We start from the raw sequence: 20,034 nt of genomic DNA, 5'->3' as shown, positions 1-20,034 counted from the left end.
TACTTACAGAAGATTTAGAATCAGAAAATAATATTAAATATTGAACTAGGCCAGTTACTTGCACGGTCTGTGTCTGTGTATGGCCATTTGGTGGAGGATGGGCAGGGGAGGACTTCAATGGCTGGGAGGGTGTAGATGGGCTGGAGTAAGTCTTAACAGAGATTTCGGCAGTTGGAACCCAAGCACAGTACCGGGTAAAGCTTTGGATTCTTGCCCAGAAATAGCTAAGAAGAAAAAAATTTAATTTAATTTAAAAATTAAAAAAAAAAAAAAATTTAAATTGAATCAGGTTGGGCAGACTGGATGGACCATTCGGGCCTTTATCTGCCGTCATCTACTATGTTACTATGTTACTATCTACTAAGTCTATTCCCTTCATTATCTTGAATGTTTTGATCATGTCCCCTCTCAGTCTCCACTTTTCAAGGGAGAAGAGACCCAGTTTCTCTAATCTCTCACCGTACGGTAACTCCTCCAAGCCCCTTAACCATTTTAGTCACTCGTCTCTGGACCCTTTTAGTAGTACCATGTCCTTCTTCATGTACGGCGACCAGTGCTGGATGCAGTATTCCAGGTGAGGGCGTATCATGGCCCGGTACAGCAGCATAATAACCTTCTCCGATCTGTTGTGATCCCTTCGTAATCATTCCCAGCATTCTGTTTGCCCTTTTCGCCGCTGCCACACATTGCGCAGATGGCTTCATCGACTTGTCGATCAGTACTACCAAGTCTCTTTCCTGGGGGATCTCTCCAAATACCGCACCGGACATCCTGTAGTCGTGTATAAGATTTTTGTTACCGACATGTATCACTTTAAACTTATCCACATTAAACCTCATTTGCCATGTCACGGCACATTTCTCGAGTGTGTTTATGTCACGTTGCAGGTCTTCGCAATCCTCCTGCGTCTTCACTACTCTGAATAACTTTGTATCATCTGAAAATTTAATCACCTCACTCGTCGTACCAATTTCCAGGTCGTTTATAAATATGTTGAAGAGCACAGGTCCAAGCATCGAACCCTGTGGCACTCCACTCGTGATGCTTTTCCAGTCCGAGTTCTGTCCATTTACCCCCACTCTGTTTCCTATCCACCAGGCAGTTTTTAATCCACATGAGTATTTCACTCTCGATTCTATGTCTCGCAATTTTTCGAAGTAGTCGTTCACGAGGAACCTTTCAAATGCTTTCTGAAAATCCAAATATACAATGTTGACCGGGTCACCCTTGTCTATCATCCTTTTACTCCCTCGAAGAAGTGCAGCAAGTTCATCAAGCAAGATCTGGCTGGTCCTCATCAGATTATGTTCGTCAAGGCGATCAATGATAAGGTTCTTTATTAGCACCTCTACCATCTTTCTGGGTACTGAGGTCAGACTCACCGGTTTAAGGTTTCCTGGATCTCCCCTTGAACCTTTCATGAAGATAAGCGTAACATTCGCCACCTTCCAGTCTTCCGGAATCCTTCCCAATTTGATTGACAGATTGGCTATTAATTGAAGCAGTTCAGCTATACCCCCTTTCAGTTCCTTGATTACCCTCGGATGAATGCCATCCAGTCCCGGGGATTTATCATTTTTAAGCCTATCAATCTGCCTGCATACCTCTTCTAGACTGACCATCAAACCTGTCAGTTTCCTGTGTATAGCCTGTCGGCCTCCAGTATGTTGTGTATATCCTCTTAGGTAAATACAGACGCAAAAAATGTGTTCAGTTTGTCGGCAATGGCTTTGTCCTCCTTTAGCACTCCCTTTATTCCATGGTCATCCAACGGCCCCACCGCTTCCTTCACGGGTCATTTCCCCTTGATATATAGAAAGAATGGCTCGAAGTTTCTCGCCTCCTTGGCTATTTTTTCCTCGTAGTCTCTTTTGGCCCCTCTTACCACCTTATAGTGCCTGCTTTGATACTGTTTGTGCTTTTTCCAGTTTTCATCCGTTTTTGACCTTTTCCATTCCTTAAACGAAGTCTTCTTATCTCTGATCGCTTCCTTCACCGCTACAGTGAGCCACGTCGGTTCCTTGTTCTTTTTTCTCTTGGATCCTTTGTTGATACGCAGTATATATAGATTTTGCACCTTAGTGACTGTGTCTTTAAAAAGGGACCATACTTGCTCTAAGGTTTTTACAGTGCTTATCCTCTTCTTAATCTTCTTCCCCACCATGAGTCTCATCCCTTCGTAATTCCCTTTTCGGAAGTTCAGTGCCGTGGCTGTTTTGGATCAACGTTTTGCCCCTGTGTCCAGGTTGAAGCGGACAATATTGTGGTCACTGCTCCCCACCGTCCCTTATACTTCTACACCTTGTGCTGGTCCTCTTAGTCCATTTAGAATTAAGTCCAGAATCGCATTTCCTCTCATATTTTCCTTGACAAGTTGTTCCAGGAAGCAATCATCTACAGCATCCAGGAACTTGGTCTCCCTACCGCAGCCGGAGGTGCCTAGGTTCCAGTCTATCCCTGGATAATTGAAGTCACCCACGATAAATGCGTTGCCTCCTTCTTCGGACTGCCCTGGGGGTCGGTAGTAGATACCGATCTTCGTTTCTTTCCATTCGTTCCTGGAATTTTGATCCATAGAGACTCTAACTTATTCTTTGTTTCCGGCGTATTCTCACCGGTAGATTCAATTCCCTCTTTGACGTATAGGGCAATACCCCCACCTTTTTGAACCGCTCTTGTATCCTGGTAGCACAGTGTCCCAGATGTTTTCCTCGTTCCACCATGTTTCCGTGATGCCGATGATATCAAGGTTATCTTTTTATTTCATAGCTTCCAATTCCCCCATCTTATTCCTTAGGCTCCTTGCATTCGTGTACATACATTTGAGTTTGCAGCCTGTTACTTTCTTGCATTTTCTTCCCTCTTGTGTCCCTGTCAATCCATCAGGATTTCTGTCTTGCCTATGATCCGGTGAGTCTTCCCCGCTATTTTCCTGCATGGTATTCTCTGGGTATACCGGTTCCCGAACCATCTACTCTGGGTCGACAACACAGGGAATGAGGAAAAACGAGCAGCCCAACCTGCAGACCATGGAGAGAGAGATGCCTGCTCAGCACAGACATCGCAGGTTGATTATTCAGCCTAGCTGCAATCTGATGCTGCCATGAAGATAGGAGGGGGAGTGCAGGACCCACTTTGCCTGGAATTATATCAAGGTACTGTGAAATTGAGTGATTTAGAATCTATTGCTGCAATTTCAACCTTGGTGGAGCCACTGACTATTGACCTGGACTCTAAATGGGAAGCTATTTCCTCATTACAAGTGTCTTTGGGGACCCAGATACAAACCCTAACTTCCCATTGTGCTGGAGTGTTATCAGAGTCTTCTAAATTATAAGATAGAGTGGAGAAGTTGGAAGTAAAGATCAAGAGACTAAAATCGGGCCATCACAAAACCAATGCCAACTAATGATGAGAAATAGTGACAATATTAATTTTAAACTTGAGATATTGGAAAATTTATCTAGATGGCAGAATCTCAGTTTAATTAATTTTCCTAAAGTAATTACTATTACACTTCTTGAGATGTTCAAGAGATATTTATCTGAGGTTCTTAAAGTTCCAGAATCTTATCATCTGCCAATATCTAAAGTTTATTATTTACCATCCAGTAAGAAGAAACCCAGGAAGGGTCAGCAAGATCACTCTATGGACAGTTTGGATTTAACCAATTACCTGGAAAAATCAGAGATGGAACTGGTAGCCTCTGCCATTCTTTTCATCCAGTTTGCATTGGACTCAGATAAGAATGGTTGTTAAAAATGTTTTTTAAACATCAGGCTAAATTGTTTATGAATATGAAAATTGGAATGTTTCCCGATGTATCAAGGATTACCCAAAAAAAGAGGAAGCAATTTTTGCTCCTATGACCTCAGGTCATAAAGTTGGGGGCAACTTTTATTCTTAGATATCCTTTCAAATGTTTGATTAATCTCCAGGGTGTTAAATATATATTTTTTGAAGCATCACAATTAATTAAATTTATAGCCAGCAAAGAAGTTGTTCCTACCAGTACTCCATTAGATCTTCAGGCATAAACTCTGTAAGAATCTTTTTCTTTTCCTTAGAAATTTAAGTATGTACACTCTGTTATCACCACTCCACTTTATTATTATTGTGGACTAACTGTACAAGATAATGTTATTCTCCTATTATTCATTTTTGCATTGATATTATTTTTTCCATTGTACAGTTATTATACTATGATTTGTTATGATCATGAAAAATTTGAAATCTAATAAAGAAATCATTTTATCCTATATAATAAAACGCTAGCCGCGCATGCGCACTCAGACCTGTGTGATCTGTAATCCATGATCCGTAGGTCCGTGGCCAAAGTGCGTATGCGGCGGCCAGATCGGGAAAGCACAACAGAGCCGGCGACTACCCCCTCCTGCCCTCACTCACTGCCAAAACCACCATCTCCTCCTTCTCGCCGGCTCACTCGCGTTTAAATGGAGAGAAAAGCGCTGCACCGCTGTTTTCCTTCTGATTTGGTTTCCTTGCTGACTCGGACTGCTGCTTCTTCACGTCATCACCAGTGTTGCTGTCACTATCACTGTCCAGCCCTTTTTCCATCTGTTCTCCGGAACTGCCACACGTGCCATAAACTGCCACAGGCTCCACCACTGTACGCATCGCAGAAGCAGCATTGAGAGAAAAGCGCTGCACCGCGCTACCGCTGGCTTCGGCGTCTTCTGTCCACTGCGGCCAACCCTAGCGGAAACAGGAAGTAGTCAGAGAGGGCGGGCCGCAGTGGACAGAAGACGGCAAAGCCAGCGGTAGCGCAGTGCAGCGCTTTTCTCTCAATGCTGTAGGAGAATGAATGCAGGGTCAGAACTTTCTGATGTGGAGCTGTATGGAACAAAACTCCCCTGGAAAGAAAGAAAGAGGTCATCCAGCACTGCAGAGAATGTCAAAATGTTGAGATAATGGGACATGCAAGAGTCTATTGAGGAATCTGGAGACGAAGTCTCTTAAACAGAGTAATATGCACCGTGGAGGCCATGTGACCCAGGAGTACCATCAGATATCTGGCCAAGATTGATGGGAGAACATAAGTCTGCTCACAAAGCTGAATCAATGCTGAGGGAAAAGCAGTGTGAAGTAAAAAGGTGCTCTGCAGAACTCTAATAAATCACAGATTTTTAGAACATTAAAGTTGGGATTTGGTAAAAAAGATTTCAAATCCCCAGTGCTGAAAGAAGAGAATTGTGAACTGTCACTGTGAGGACCCATTTACAAGGTTGGATCATTGATGAGCCAATTGTCCAGCCAGGGAAAAACGCGGAGACCCTATCTGCAACTCTGGTGCTACTACAACCAGGCCCTTGATGACTATTCTGGAAAAGGATGCAAGGCCAAGGCAGGACTCTATATTGATAATGATGATGCGCTATCGAAATTCTGAGAAATTTCCAGAAGTTAGGAACCACTGGAATATGAGAAGAAACTTCTTTCCAGATCTAGGGAGCATAGCCAGTCATTGCGACCTGAGAGGAAATATAAAGTTATCAGAGGGAACATATGAAACTCGTTTTCCCTGTAGAGGAAATTTGATCAGGGTCTTGAGGTCTACAATTGGCAGTAGACCTCCCTTCTCCTTTTGAAATGAGGAAATATTGGAAGTAAAATCCCTGATTCCTCAGCAAATGTGAAAACTCTTCTTTGAAAAGAAGTATTATCCCCCGAAGAAGAAGAGTCGACTTGAGAAGGGACTCTGTTGAAGGTTTGGAGGCGTGGAGCAGCATAATTAAAAAAAACCAAAAAACATCTAAGTCCATTTTGGGCTTACCGTTAAGTCAGAAACGTCCAAAGTCGATTCTCGAAAAATACATCCAATTTTTTTTTTTTTTTTTAGAATCATCTACTTCTACGTCCAGCTGTTTGATCATCCAGACTGCTAAGTCGGCTATCTTTATACCCCATTCTCATCCAAAAATTTGTCTAACTCAAATACCTAGAACAAGACCTTTAGGATGTGGAAGGGACTAGGAAAGTGATGGACTGGACACCCAGACATGGCAACAGAGTAGTGGGGCAACTTACAGGGCACTGCTGTGAACTTCACAAAAAGGGTGCCACAAAAACATCTCACCACAACTCCCATATAGGTCATGGTGAGTCCCCGCAAACAGCCCCAAAACCTACTATACCCACCTATCATCCCAATAGCCCTTATGGCTGCAGGTGCCACCTATATGGCAGTACAGCAGGGTTTGGGGAGGTTTGGGTGGGTGCATGTTTCACCATGAATGCAGTGGTTAGAGTGGCTTTGAGCCTGGGTCCTCTATGGCTCATTAGCCCACCCCACCTCTGACTGTGCAGCTCTACTAGGCTTTCCTATGCCAGGTGCTGATGTTCTGGAGGCAGGTATGTACTTTTAATTCAAATTTTTATGGGGAGGGGGGCAGTGATCACTGGGGGAGTGTGTGAGGTTCTTTACTTTGTCCCTACAGTGGTTATCTGGTCACTTTGGATACCTTCTGGGCACTTATACCTGTTTCTAGTTCACCTAAGTCACAATGGATAAGTTCCATCTAGGAAGTCTTGTTGAACTTTCAATTATCGCTGCAGGACAACCAAGTTTAGGTCGGCCCACATCCCACCTACCTCCCACCCTAACCACTCCTTCAAAAATGCCCCAATAGATCTAAAACCCATTTTGATTATCAGCACTTTGTCTTTTTGATCATCCAAGTGCCGATTTAGGCCGTTTTTTAGATGTATTTTCGTTTCCATTATGTACCTCATAATGATTAAATGAAGAGAAAGTCATTCTCGAAAAGTTGGTTGGGTTTTTTTTTAATGTAGTGGCCTCCTCCTCCCCTACAGGCACTCCCAAACCTCCAGGCTTTTGGAATAAAAAAAATGGAGTATAAAGTGTGGCGAATGTTCATTAACGAACAGATGTAGAGAAAAAGATTTAAAGGAAATGAATGTCTTCGAAAAGGTAATGTATAAACATTGATGAAACAGTGGAAGACATGTTGCAAGAAAAAAAACCACACGATTGATCCTGCTTCGAGGATAAAACAGTGGAAGGTTCTAATATGGCAGGAATCTAATTTATAGGCTCTACACCCCTGTTAGATCTCACCATTACTATCGAAACAACAGGAAAGAGCAACCTTACAGGCTCTATGCCCCATGGTGGAATCCTGAAGCAGTCGCAAGTCGTTTGATACATGTTAAATTGCTTGCTGAATACTATGTGGAGGAATCTAACTTTATAGACTCTACACCCATGTTAGATTCCTCCTTAGACCATGGATAAGTGGATTCAGCGCGATACATTCTAGGTAGGGAAAAGGATCGAGAGATATGAGGAGATTCCTGTAGACATTGAGAAGGAAGGTATCCATTACAAGAAGGCAATTTCCGAACAAGATGCTTCACATAGCTGGAGATATTGAAATTGTGATTTGGCATTCTGATCACCAACATGGAATACTGGTACAAGGGACAGTCAAATGTGCCCATAGTGCGCCTTTCACATGATGGTAGCACTGAGGCATAGAGTCTTGAAGGAGTAGAGTAGATTTTTTTTTTTTTTTTTTAAACAACTCTACCATTAGTGACTGGCATTTAAAGTTTCTGGGAGCCCCCTAATGGTAAGGGGTGTTTCCAAGGTCTGATAAAGAGAGTATCCCTCTCGAATGACTGAATCCAGATGTGGTTATCAGTTTCCAATGGAGATAATACAGTTGGAGTCCAGTCTGAGTGATTGAGGAAGAGGCTGAGAAAAAGGAACAGCCGAGAAGGTCTGTTAGGAAGATGATCACAATCTAAATCCTCCAAGTATTCAACACTGTAGACAGAATCAGCTTCTAGGTCGAGTGGTAGCTCTTTCCCCAAACTGCCTAATAAATATAGTGAGAAAAAGTCTTTTAGAAGATTTAGCTATTGGTGGACATGGCAGATGAGGTTCAATGTGGATAAGTGTAAAGTGATGCATGTTGGTAACAAAAATCTCATGCACAAATACAGGATGTCCGGGGCGATACTTAGAGAGACCTCCCAGGAAAGGGACTTGGGAGTTCTGATCGACAAGTCAATGAAGCCGTCCACGCAATGTGCGGCGGCAGTAAAAAGGGCAAACAGAATGTTAGGAATGATAAAGAAGGGAATCACGAACAGATCAGAGAAGGTAATCATGCCGCTGTACCAGGCCATGGTGCGCCCTCACCTGGAATACTGCATCCAGCACTGGTCGCCGTACATGAAGAAAGACACGGTACTACTCGAAAGGGTCCAGAGAAGAGCAACTAAGATGGCTAAGGGGTTGGAGGAGCTGCCATACGGGGAAAGATTAGAGAAACTGGGCCTCTTCTCCCTCGAACAGAGGAGATTGAGAGGGGACATAATTAAAACATGCAAGGTATTGAAGGGGATAGACTTAGTAGATAAGGACAGGTTGTTCACCCTCTCCAAGGTAGGGAGAATGCAAGGGCACTCTCTAAAGTTGAAAGGGGATAGATTCCGTTCAAACGTAAGGAAGTTCTTCTTCACCCAGAGAGTGATAGAAAGCTGGAACGCTCTTCCAGAGGCTGTTATAGGGGGGGAAACACCCTCCAGGGATTCAAGACAAAGTTAGACAAGTTCCTGCTGAACAAGAACGTGCGCTGGTAGGGCTAGTCTCAGTTAGGGTGCTGAATGAGCGGACTGCTGGGTATGATGGACCACTGGTCTGACCCAGCAGCAGCTATTCTTATGTTCAAGACCGGTACCGGTCCGACGCTAGAAAAATGTATGATGCGAAGCTATTGTTCTCTTCAAAGAACGTGAAGGAGCGATGTTTTCTCTTCGAAGTATCTGAGAAGGAACAATGCTGACTGGATTGTCGATGATGAACTAGACCAATAGTAAGAGGATCGATACCTAGACAGGGTCTGTCGATGTCGCTCCAGAGAAACAGCTGCGGTACCGTAGAATCTGGTAGCTCTGTACTTAGATTGGACCGATACTGAGGGAGTCAATACTGGGGTAATCACCCAAGTCCCTTCAGAACAGCGCATCAAAGTGTACTCAGAAAGGAAACACCAGAACCTGACATATCTGCCGGTACCAACAGTGTCGCGGCTTGCCTCAAAAAGGGTGACCTTAATAAGGATGCACACCTCGAGGTTGAGGCAAGCTGTAAGGTGGTCGTTGCTGCTTAGTCGGTATCAAGAGACTCGATGCACGTTGAACTGCAATGCCGATTGGGAAGCTGGCTTACCAGATGGAGCGATGTCTCCTGACATCAGTGTCGATGTCAATATCTTCGCCAACAAAGTTTTCTGATCAATGCCCATGCCGGTCCCGAATAATGTTACCTGTTGAAGCTTCTCAAACAGTTCTGTGGGGTAGTATACTCAGCACAAGAGTGGTCTGGACAAAGGGACTCAAAGCACTGATGGGAAAAGAGGTTGGCCATGGGCACCTGCAACACTTTTTTTTTATTTTTAAAAGCCCATTAGTGGCCTGAAAAATGGTCAAAAAGACCACATCAGCTAAATCGATAGCTAAGGAAAAACTAAGGTCTCGGCAACCAAAGCCCCCGAGGAAAAAAAAAGAGAGAAAAAAATGTTCCTCTTCTACTTAATGTTTGAAAAGAAAAACAAACACAAATTAAGAAAAAAAAACACGTGAGCGGGAAGGCAAATGGGAAAAAGCTGAACAACATTCAGAGGCACAACTTCTTAGCTTCATGGTAAACTAAGAACTGAGGAGCCGCGAGTCTGTGCTGGATGGAAAGCATTCACACATGCGCAGTGTGGGCAATTCGCAAACTTCCTTAAGTTCTTAAAGTGGCAATACACTTTTAAAGTTGTTTGAACTGGGACTCCATGGATGACATCATCCACATGTCTGCTTGTCCTGGGATAAGCCCAGTATCCTGTTTCCAACTGTACCTGACAAGATCCCATGAAGTAAAACAGTTTTTTTATTGCTTATCCTAGGAATAAGCAATGTATTTCCCCAAGCCATTTTAATCATGGCTTATGGACTTTTGTTTCAGGAAATTATCCAAACCTTTTTTAAACCCTGTTAAGCTAACTGCTTTCACCATATTCTCTGACAACAAATTCCAGAGTTTAATTACACATTGACTTCAAGAAATATTTGTTGTAGGTAAAACTTACTTTCAGCAGCTTCTAATGTTTCAGCAAGCAAAATTACATAATTTGGTCACTAGTAGATTGTAAAGTTTGAAAAATAAAATTTTACCCCTAAAACTAACATGTCCTAGTAGGGAAGTCAAAGCAAGACCCCCCACCTTCCAACTGCACTTGCCCTTCCAGGGTTTTGATTAATGCTTGAACAGCTAGATACATCTTTGCTTCCCATGTACACATGACAAAGTCAATGTCTACTCATAGTTCACTTGTAGCCGGGTGACTATTCTCTCTACTAGAGGGACTTCACACTGCCGGAGTCTATCAATGCCTGGAAGGGGCTCCTGTTCTATTTGATGTTCAGCACAAAGTTCCTGAATCTGGGGTGGAAGGCTTCCACAAAACTGCAAGTTCACATCCATAGCCTTTTCACTTAACCCATGGCAATCCCATATGTCTTCTCTCCCCACTTCTGAAACAAGTGGGGAAGTTGGGTACCTGTGAACGGATCGCAATAGGGTGTTGGGTTTTTGATGAAGAGGGTCTCCATTGCCCCAACACTCTTGAGTCCACAGGCTTAAGGGCAGCCTTCAGTCCTTAGAATTCTCAACCATCACCTTCTCTCCTCACCCTCCAGAACTCACAGCTCACTTTGTGTCTTTAGAATGTCAGAAACTGGTTGCGCTTGATAGATAACCTCCATCACTTTCAAGGTTCTCTCCAGTGTCAATTTCAGGTATTGCTGCACCCACTATTTCATAGGCAGGGAAAGGCCAACAAGAAACTGTTCAAGGACAGCCCTCACAATCCTTCCAGTTACAACCACCTCCAAGCTACTTCCTTGAGCATGCAAAAGAAAAATAACTCTAGGTACTCTCTTGCTTCTAGAGATCCCTTTCGGAATCTTTGTCAATAAGCTTCTTGTGTACATCCTGCTTGATCCAGAATGGCAGCCTTAACTTCTGTAGAGTTGACCATGCTTTTGGAGTTAATAACTTGAAATGCAGTTTTATTTACCTTTTTTTATTTCTTTTTTTTTAATCTCATTATATTGTACACTGTTTAGACACTTGTTTTGATAGACGGTAGATCAAAAATAAACTTGAAACTTGAGCATCCTTCTCAAAGTTTGTCATGAAGTAGTTCAGTTCAGCTTCTGGTGCTACCTTTGGCAACACTGGAATTAGAGGTTGGGTCTGCAGCCTAGGTGCCTGTAGCACTTGTATTACTTGAGCGAGAAAGCTCTATTTTATACTTTTAGATTTACAGATTGAATTGTAAATCATTCATAGTCTGGGACACTTTTTTTCCCTATCAACACACATTGTACCTCTGATATTTACATTGTTAGAACAGGATCTACTCAATAAAAAAAAATTTTTAGTGTTCTTTTCTTTGCATCCATGTGTTCTTCCTGGTTTCTCCAGATTGGACTTCTGTGTGATCAATGTTAAGTGCCTGCATGCCTCAAGAACCTAGGCACTCTTGTTATGAAATTACTCTCCTTGTTTTCAGAGTACCTATAACACAGGCACTTTTGCAAATGCTTCAAGTAAAATGCCATTCTGTTTGGTCAAGTTGCTTATAAAGTAAACAGACTACATGATTAGGAATATCAAAAATGCCATTATAGCACTAGATGTCAGTCACCCAAATATTTTATTTAGGGCTCCTTTTACAAAGGTGCACTAGGGCCTTAATGCGCGCAATAGCGCACGTTAAATTCCCGAGCGTGCTACCCACTTTTTAGGAGGCGGTAGATTTTCGGCTACCGTGCACCATAGCGCGCGGTAATTTTTTGCGTGCGCTAAAAACTCTAGCGCATTTTCGTAAAAGGAGCCCTTAACAATAACTGCCAGTTTTATGGCATTTTATAAATATGAAATTATCACAACACACACACAATTACTACAGTAAAACATTCAACCTATAATTGAATTATTTATCTGGTATCTTTCTTTTTCTGTTTAATGTGGCTATTATAAGAAAGACAATTCATTTTAATTGAGTCTTAAGAAAAAAGGATTAAGTAAAATGTCACAGCTGTTTCTAAGAGAATATCATTTATATTTACAGCTTGCAACTTCTGTCTCTGACCCAGTGCCAGGAATCAGACAATGTATGTTAGAAAGATGAAATGGAGACACTTGGTAAAACAAAAGTGTAATTGAATGGCTGCTATGTCTCAATTAGTAAAGCATGTTACTTACACTGCTTACAAGCATGAAAAGTTTCCAGCCTGATCAGAGGGACAGAGGTTATAAATCTAATATCCTCTGGAAAATTCCTCTATTTTTCTCTTTTGTTCTACAATGAAAGATCACTCTGTGTTGCAAAACCCCTATTTCAAGAGCCTAAAGCATTCATCATCTTCTAATATGCATTTTATATAACTCTTTAAAAAGAGGCCTGCTTTAGCAAGTCTGAATTTAGCATACTGTGATAGACAAACCATATTTATAAGGGCAGAAAGAGACAAACAACTGGGTAGATTTTCTAACTTTATGTTGTGTCAATATTTAATTTCTAATCAAAGGATATTCTAAAAATAAATACAAAATTAGCTGTCAAGATAAATAGCATTAATAAAAGTAGGCTGCAGATTTAGGGTTAGATTCACTAAGCAAACCAATCGTGTACCGCTCAGTTTGCGCTCACTTTTCTACTACGGCTCGATTCACTAGCCTTCCTCCAGACCCCATCCGCACCCGATCTGCGCATGCAAATGAGTAAAAAGGTATGTAAATTTCTTAAGGCATCGATTCATGAAACCATTTCGTCCAAACCGACTGGCCTTTCTGTTCCAAAAAGTTTTGATTGCTGATGACCAGTCGCTTTACATCCTCGCCGACTATTCCTGCCTAGCAACTGCTGCGTGCATGTTAAGAACCCAATAAAAATATATATATCTACCCCGCAAAAAATCCAAAATATATCTAAACTTTAAATATATGTAAACTTTCATGTACATAAGCGTTAGAAATATTTTTTTTATTTTTTTGGAATGCACATAGCGAGCGCGGGAGTGAATTTCGGGATTTGTAATGTGCATGGCGAGAAAATTGCAGATTAACCCCGTGCTCTCCTTGCGCATTGTACATTTCATATATCAATGCCAAATTTTTCTAAAAATCCAAAATAACTTATAAGGGCCAGTTATCCCTCCCCCCTTCCAGCTTGATTGTCGTGTGCATCTGATGTCATGGGGTTGCCTTTGGTTGCTTTGTGCTTCACAGCAGAAAGAGCCGCACAGCCTCCTGGGATTCGTAGGCTGTATATAACAGCGTGTGATCCCAGCGCATTCAACTGCTGTTAACTGTTGTGCCTTCTAGCAACTTAAACAGTTCTTTTCCTGAGAAAAATGTTAAGCTGTTTGGAAGCACGCAATAAACTTCAAGATCAATCCGTTAAAAAAAGGACAAACTCGAAGAATTCCACTGCTCACTCACAAACCTCCGATGCTATTTCTCCTTAAACCTCTCCAACAAAGTTTTCAAAAAGCTACGGTCACAGCTTAAGTGCAGTTTGCAACAGCACTTAAGAAAAAAAGAGAGGTTGGTAAAAACTACAGTTCTTATATTGCATTTTTTACGACAACAATGCTTTGAAGTAGGCGCATTTGGAGCCCGCCAATGACGTCTGCGATTAAACTCCACCCATTTCTATACAGTGAAGTCCTAAAGAGCTAGTGCATGCATTATGTGCTTCAAAACCAACAAGGAGACAGTGCGTCTCCATGCGTGATGTTACAGCGAAACGTGGGGGTGTGTTTATGATTTGATCATTTGCATGGACAAGCTTTACTGAATCGATCGGCCAGAATGACTCGGAAACGGATAGGACATGAATAGGATAGATTTGTGGACTTTGGTGAATCTAGCCCTAAGTGCATTAACACAATTAACATGCTAAATCTGAAAACAATTAATAAAATTGTGATTAATGTAATTACCCTGTCTGAATTAGGACCTACTGCTTCTCTGGGTCTGAAAGAGGCTGTGGTGTCAGTTATCAGCGTGTCCATGCTGCCAGTAGCTCTGCCTCACTCAGAAATAGGAAGTTACATCAAGTTCTGATGAAACTTACTTTTTCTGCGGTCAGAGTCAACAGCAGCATGGACAGACACACTGACATCGACACCGCATTCTCTTTCAGACCCAGAGAAGTCCTGATGCAGACAAGGTAATCTGTGGGAACAAGGAGGGAGAGAGTTGCTATATTGAGGGAGGCAAGGAGTGGGAGAGAGGTGATGCATGGAGGGCAAGGAGATGGAAAGAAGTGATGGACTCAGGGCAAAGAGGGAGCAAGGCGATGCATCGAGGGGAGGGTGAGCAAGGAGGGAGAAAGGTGCTGCATGGAGAAGGAAAGACACACTGGACTCGGGGAGGCATAGAGGGCAAGAGGTGCTGCATCGGGGAAAGGAGGAAAAGGAGAGTGAACAAGGTGGGAAAGAGATGTTGCTCGGGGAGGGGAGAGAGAGATCCAATGAGGAGATTGAAGATGAGAAGGGGGAAACTGGATGAACAGAAGTAATGAGAGAGACATTGTATGAGTGGGGAAAATAAAAGAGGAGTCACACTGGTCTGCAGGCAAGAGGAAGGAGAGACCAGGACAAAGCTGAGAGGGTGATTGCAGAGAAGCCAATGGGGACTAGGTAGTAGATGAAAGATAGACAGGAAACTTCAAAAAAACAAGTGGTTTATACTTGGTTTCAGGAATTTTTTTGTGTTTGTTGTATTTTCTTTATAAATGTCTTACATATTAATCGCAATCACCAACATACAACATGATTAATCATGATTAAAATGTTAACCTTCCTGAGCCCTAAATAAAAAATTATATTAAAACATATTGTATTGGCCTATCTTGAGTCAACAGAAAGTGACAGAAGGGTCCTAAATAAACTGCTGTTGAAAAGCATAGTTTTTCCATACAAATGGGTGCATCGAAGAAATAAAAGAATACAAGGAACAGATGCCCTGACAATCCCATGGTCTCACAATGAATTGCTGTACAAGTTCAAGTTCAATTTATTTAATATACTACAAATATAAAACCAGAAGGCAAATCTAAGCGGTTTAGAATTAAAAATGTAGAAAAACAAATTAATAGGGTAAGAACAGAAAGAAGACAAAACATAAAAGAAAACAATTGAGAACATAGTGAAAGAGAGAATCAGGGATTACAATAAAAATAAAAAGGTTGGGGAAAGGGATGAACAAGGTGGTAAGGGAGGGAACAAAGAATTTAAATCTGCCCACAAAGAAAAATAGCCATTGGGATGAAGTAAGTTAAGAGCTAAAGGCCAAAGAGAAGTAGTATGCCTTTAATTGTGCCTTGAAGGTTACAAATGATGTCTCTGAATGAAGGTAAAAAGGCAAAGAATTCCAGAGAGTAGGAGCCATAACAAAATGGTCCAAAAGGAGTCACAACAAGAAGTTCATCTGCCAGCCTTTTTCCAGAGATCCCACCAAATTGCCATTTTTCAGAGATTCCGATAAACCCACCAGCCTATTATTATTGTGTCATGACTTGCTTTTGAGTTCCTCTAGTTTGGTGGACTTTAAAGCAGCAATTTCATTCTGAGCACCTATGGTGGTATTTTCCGAAGCACTGACATGACATTCATATTCAGTTAAACGGCAGCCAAAGTCCACCACTATTTGCCTAACAGTGTTAAAGTCATCAGTAAGACCACCAAATTGCCATTTTTCAGAGATTCCGATAAACCCACCAGCCTATTATTATTGTGTCATGACTTGCTTTTGAGTTCCTCTAGTTTGGTGGACTTTAAAGCAGCAATTTCATTCTGAGCACCTATGGTGGTATTTTCCAAAGCACTGAGATGACATTCATATTCAGTTAAACGGCAGCCAAAGTCCACCACTATTTGCCTAACAGTGTTAAAGTCATCAGTAAGATTAGTAAATTTAGCCTCCAAGGTTCAGACTACCTCCATTGTAATTGTCTGAATTAAATATACATCGGCAGCCCCATTGTCTTCTGCAGCAGACTCCTTCATCTGTTCTGTTGCTGAAGCGTTGGTTTTATTTTTCTCTTTTTCCCCCAGTTTTTTCCCCCATTTTGCTACCATACCACTATCATGCCCCTGAAATAATTAATACGATTGGATTCCGGGCAATATGAACACCAATTTTCATCTGAAAGGATGCAACTGGGAGAGATTTTTCCCAGACCTCAGCAGATTTGCAGCTCCATGGATTGGTGTATCACATGACTCCCCAATACGGTGTACCTTATGATACTTCCTATACATACCTTAAAAGATCAACCTTAAAAAAATAAAGAATTTCTCACAGGTGTAAAATATAAACTAAGGTACAAATGAAAGGAAAACTATCTAAAACTGAAAAACAGGGGTAACAAGATAAAAGTGCATTAACGTCAGGAGACATTGCTAAAGTGGCATTGCAAAGGAAGAGGTAATATGTAGAGACTGATGAGGAAAAAATGAAATTGGAAAGTGGACAGACTAAGGAGAATTATAGGTAACATTGCACATTTGCTAAAGCAAACTAAAAAAGGACTAAGGTAAGAAATCCATTCATTTCTTCTCAATTCTAATTCCAATAACCCCACCCCCTTTTTTTTTTTTTTTAAACAAAGCCATGGTAGCGTCAATGTCCATTAAATCCCTATGGGCGTCGAAGTGATTACCACAGCAGCAGCAAACTTTCAACTGTTCTGGGGAATAAAGTATATTTGGATCCCGCATAACAAATCAGGCATTTACAAGGATATCAAGATCCGCTCAAGGTTAATACTGAAAAAATTAGGTAACTAAATGAAAGAAAGAATCTTAGAATTACCACTCCAAGGATCATAGTAATATTATCCAATTAGGAATTGTGGCATGGGTTATCTTTCATCGATCCAAAACCTTCATATAATAAAGTGACTTATTTTGTCACATCCAATACATTATTACTACTTAAAAAGAATATTTTTTATATAAGAATTTTTTCTTTTTATCTTTTTAGTACTAAAATGTTTAAATAAATAACAATTAATATGTTTGATGTACCACCTCAATTTTATAATCTCAACCAATATTACTGGTCATAGAGAATTATATCGCTATTGATTGTACTTATTAGCAATATAAATCAATACTATATCACATTTGATGATCTTAATATAAACAAAGAGGTAGATAAGTTGGCATCAAAAACCAGAAGGATGCTTGGGTGCCAGAGGAATTGAAGAGAAGAGCGAGTTGCTTCAGAGAATTGGAATGAGTCTTGCGGTGTTAGTTTGTCTTCAAGGATTTCTTGAATAGCATGGGTTTTATTTATTTTCTTAATGATTTGTAGTCTGGGGTCATTATCAGTAAATTGGAGAATTGGTAGTCCAGTTTTGCTGCTTGAGTGGCTAGAAGGCCATCGTACAGTTTTTTTTGTTTGACGTCTCTGATTGGGGGATGCGTGAACAGTTTGTGGGTTCTCCTATGTCTGGTTGAGGTTGTTTGGATTAGGTGGTTGTTAAGGTAGGCTGGGCTGTTTCCATTTATGGTTTTAAATAGTAGGCAGTAGAATTTGAATTGTACTCTTGCTTGTATTGGGAGCCAGTGTGAGTCAATGTATGCCGCCGTGATGTGGTCATGTTTCCTCAGAGAATATATAAGTCTTAGCGCTGTGTTTTGAACTGTTTGTAGTTGTTTTAACATGGTTGCGGGGCAGGGAAAATAGAGTATGTTGCAGTAGTCTAGAACAGTGTTTCCCAACCCTGTCCTGGAGGACCACCATGCCAATCAGGTTTTCAGGCTAGCTCTAATGAATATGCATGGAGCAGATTTTCATGCCTGTCATGTCCATTATATGCAAATCTCTCTCATGCATATTCATTAGGGCTAGCCTGAAAACCCAATTGGCCTGGTGGTCCTCCAGGACAGGGTTGGGAACCACTGGTCTAAAAGACCTAGGACTAGGGACTGGGCCAAGAGCTGGAATTGTGTTCTGTTGAAGAATTTTCGAACTTGCCACAAGTTTCTCATGACCGCGAATGATTTTTGTACTGTTTTGTTGATTTGTGGTTGCATAGTACAGCATCTGTCCAACGTCATTCCTAGAAGTTTTAGAGTGGGTTGTATGGGGTATATGATTGAGTTTATTACTAAATTTGTTATGGTTGGGGTTTTATTATTTTCAAGGAGAATGAATTTTGTCTTGTCTGGGTTCAGTTTCAATTTGTGATTGTTCATCCATGTTGCTACTGCTTCAAGTGTCCTGTGTAGTGTGTCTGTCATGGAGGACACTGGTTGATCAAAAGGAAGGAGAATGGTGATAACCTCCTAAGGCTATGCAGATGACAAGCCTAAATTGTCCAGGCAGGTGCCGAGGGATGCAATACCGACTTAATGGTCTTAAAGTGAGAATTACGCAAATTGGAAAGAATATGGTGCAAAACAGGGAAAGATGAGGATATTCTTTAACCTAACTTGTATTCTTTAACCTTTACTTGGCAACTAAAGGTTAAAGAATACAAAATAATGATCAAAGAAAAGCATAGCAAACATTACTCCCATAAAATTAATTCTCCCACTTTAAATAGTCATGAACTCTTCAAAATAGTCAATTCTTTGTTTAATATTGAATTCCACAAGCGCTCCAATACTGACTGTCCACCCCCTGCAGCGATCTTAGCTGACTTTTTCGCTACAAAAATCCACAAATTGAGATCATCTCTTGCAGGTTCAAGCATAGATTTACCTATCATATTTGCTGCCTTAGACAAAGAATATAGAGCTGTTGATATGACCTGGAATCACTCTGAAAACCCAGATTGGAGCCACTTCCTCAAGCTTTACTCAAAATATGTAAAATCCAATTGCCTATTGGACAACTGCCCACCGACTATTATGAAAACAGCTCCTATCTCCTTCAAGGCTGAACTTTTTAATTGGGTTTCATCATGCATGCGTACCAGTAAATTCCCAGAGGAACTTGGTCATATCCTCGTAACTCCTATTATCAAAAACCCAAAGGAGTCGGTTTCCTTGACAGCCAACTACAGACCCATTGCCAACATACCATTCTTTCTTAAACTAATGGAAGGTCTGGTTAACATCAGCCTCATGGAATATTTAGAGAAGTTTAACATTCTACACGATTCTCAATCTGGCTTCTGAACAAATTACAGCACTGAAACAGTTTTGGCCTCCATGATTGACCATCTTTTCCATTTGTTTTCCCGGGGAAAAAGTGCACTGGTACTGCAGTTCGAACTGAGCAATTCCTTCGACCTTGTTGATAATGACCTCCTGCTTAGGTGCCTTGATTCCATCGGCATTTCCGGACAGGTACTAAATTGGTTCACGGATTTCCTAAAAAAACATACATACCAGGTCTACAGCAAAGGAACCTACTCTCAAGCTTGGTCCAATCCCTGTAGAGTGCCACAGGGCTCCCCACTCTCCCCCTCACTTTTCAATATCTACATGACATCACTGGGAAATATGCTATCCGATTTAAAACTGAAATCGTACATATATGCGGATGATATAACAATTATTATTCCCATAACCTCATTGACCCAAGAGACAGAACAATTCATCTCATCCGTCCTTACCAAGGTAGAACATTGGACTATGCACTCTAAACTAAAACTGAATCCCGAAAAAACCAAGATCTTCTTGGCAAGTCCCAATAACAAGATCGTGAACACCTCCTTGAGACTAAATGGATCAGATTACCCAATTAATCCTACAACCAAAATCCTTGGTGTCACCCTGGACCGAAGCCTGATGTTTGAAGATCACACTAATGCTCAAGTCAAAAAATGCTTTCTCACTCTAATGGAAACTTCGCACCATTAAACAATACTTCGATTTCTTTTCCTTTCGACTGCTGGTTCAATCCCTGTTCTTAAGTACCTTAGACTACTGCAATATACTTGGGATCTCTCAAGAAAACCA

At 41.3% G+C, this 20,034-nt stretch overlaps 1 protein-coding gene across 1 annotated transcript in view; it reads right to left on the bottom strand.

The window, feature by feature from the left end:
- COL18A1 (collagen type XVIII alpha 1 chain) overlaps window positions 1-20,034 on the bottom strand; it is a 585,697-nt gene that overhangs the window by 460,634 nt on the left and 105,029 nt on the right. The gene's annotated exons all lie outside the window — the stretch shown is intronic.

The sequence above is a fragment of the Geotrypetes seraphini genome, chromosome 5 (genome assembly GCF_902459505.1).
Source record: "Geotrypetes seraphini chromosome 5, aGeoSer1.1, whole genome shotgun sequence".
NCBI classification, from domain to species: domain Eukaryota; kingdom Metazoa; phylum Chordata; class Amphibia; order Gymnophiona; family Dermophiidae; genus Geotrypetes; species Geotrypetes seraphini.
The sequence above is the reverse complement of the archived record's forward strand: the minus strand, read 5'-3'. Positions and strand labels throughout refer to the sequence as shown.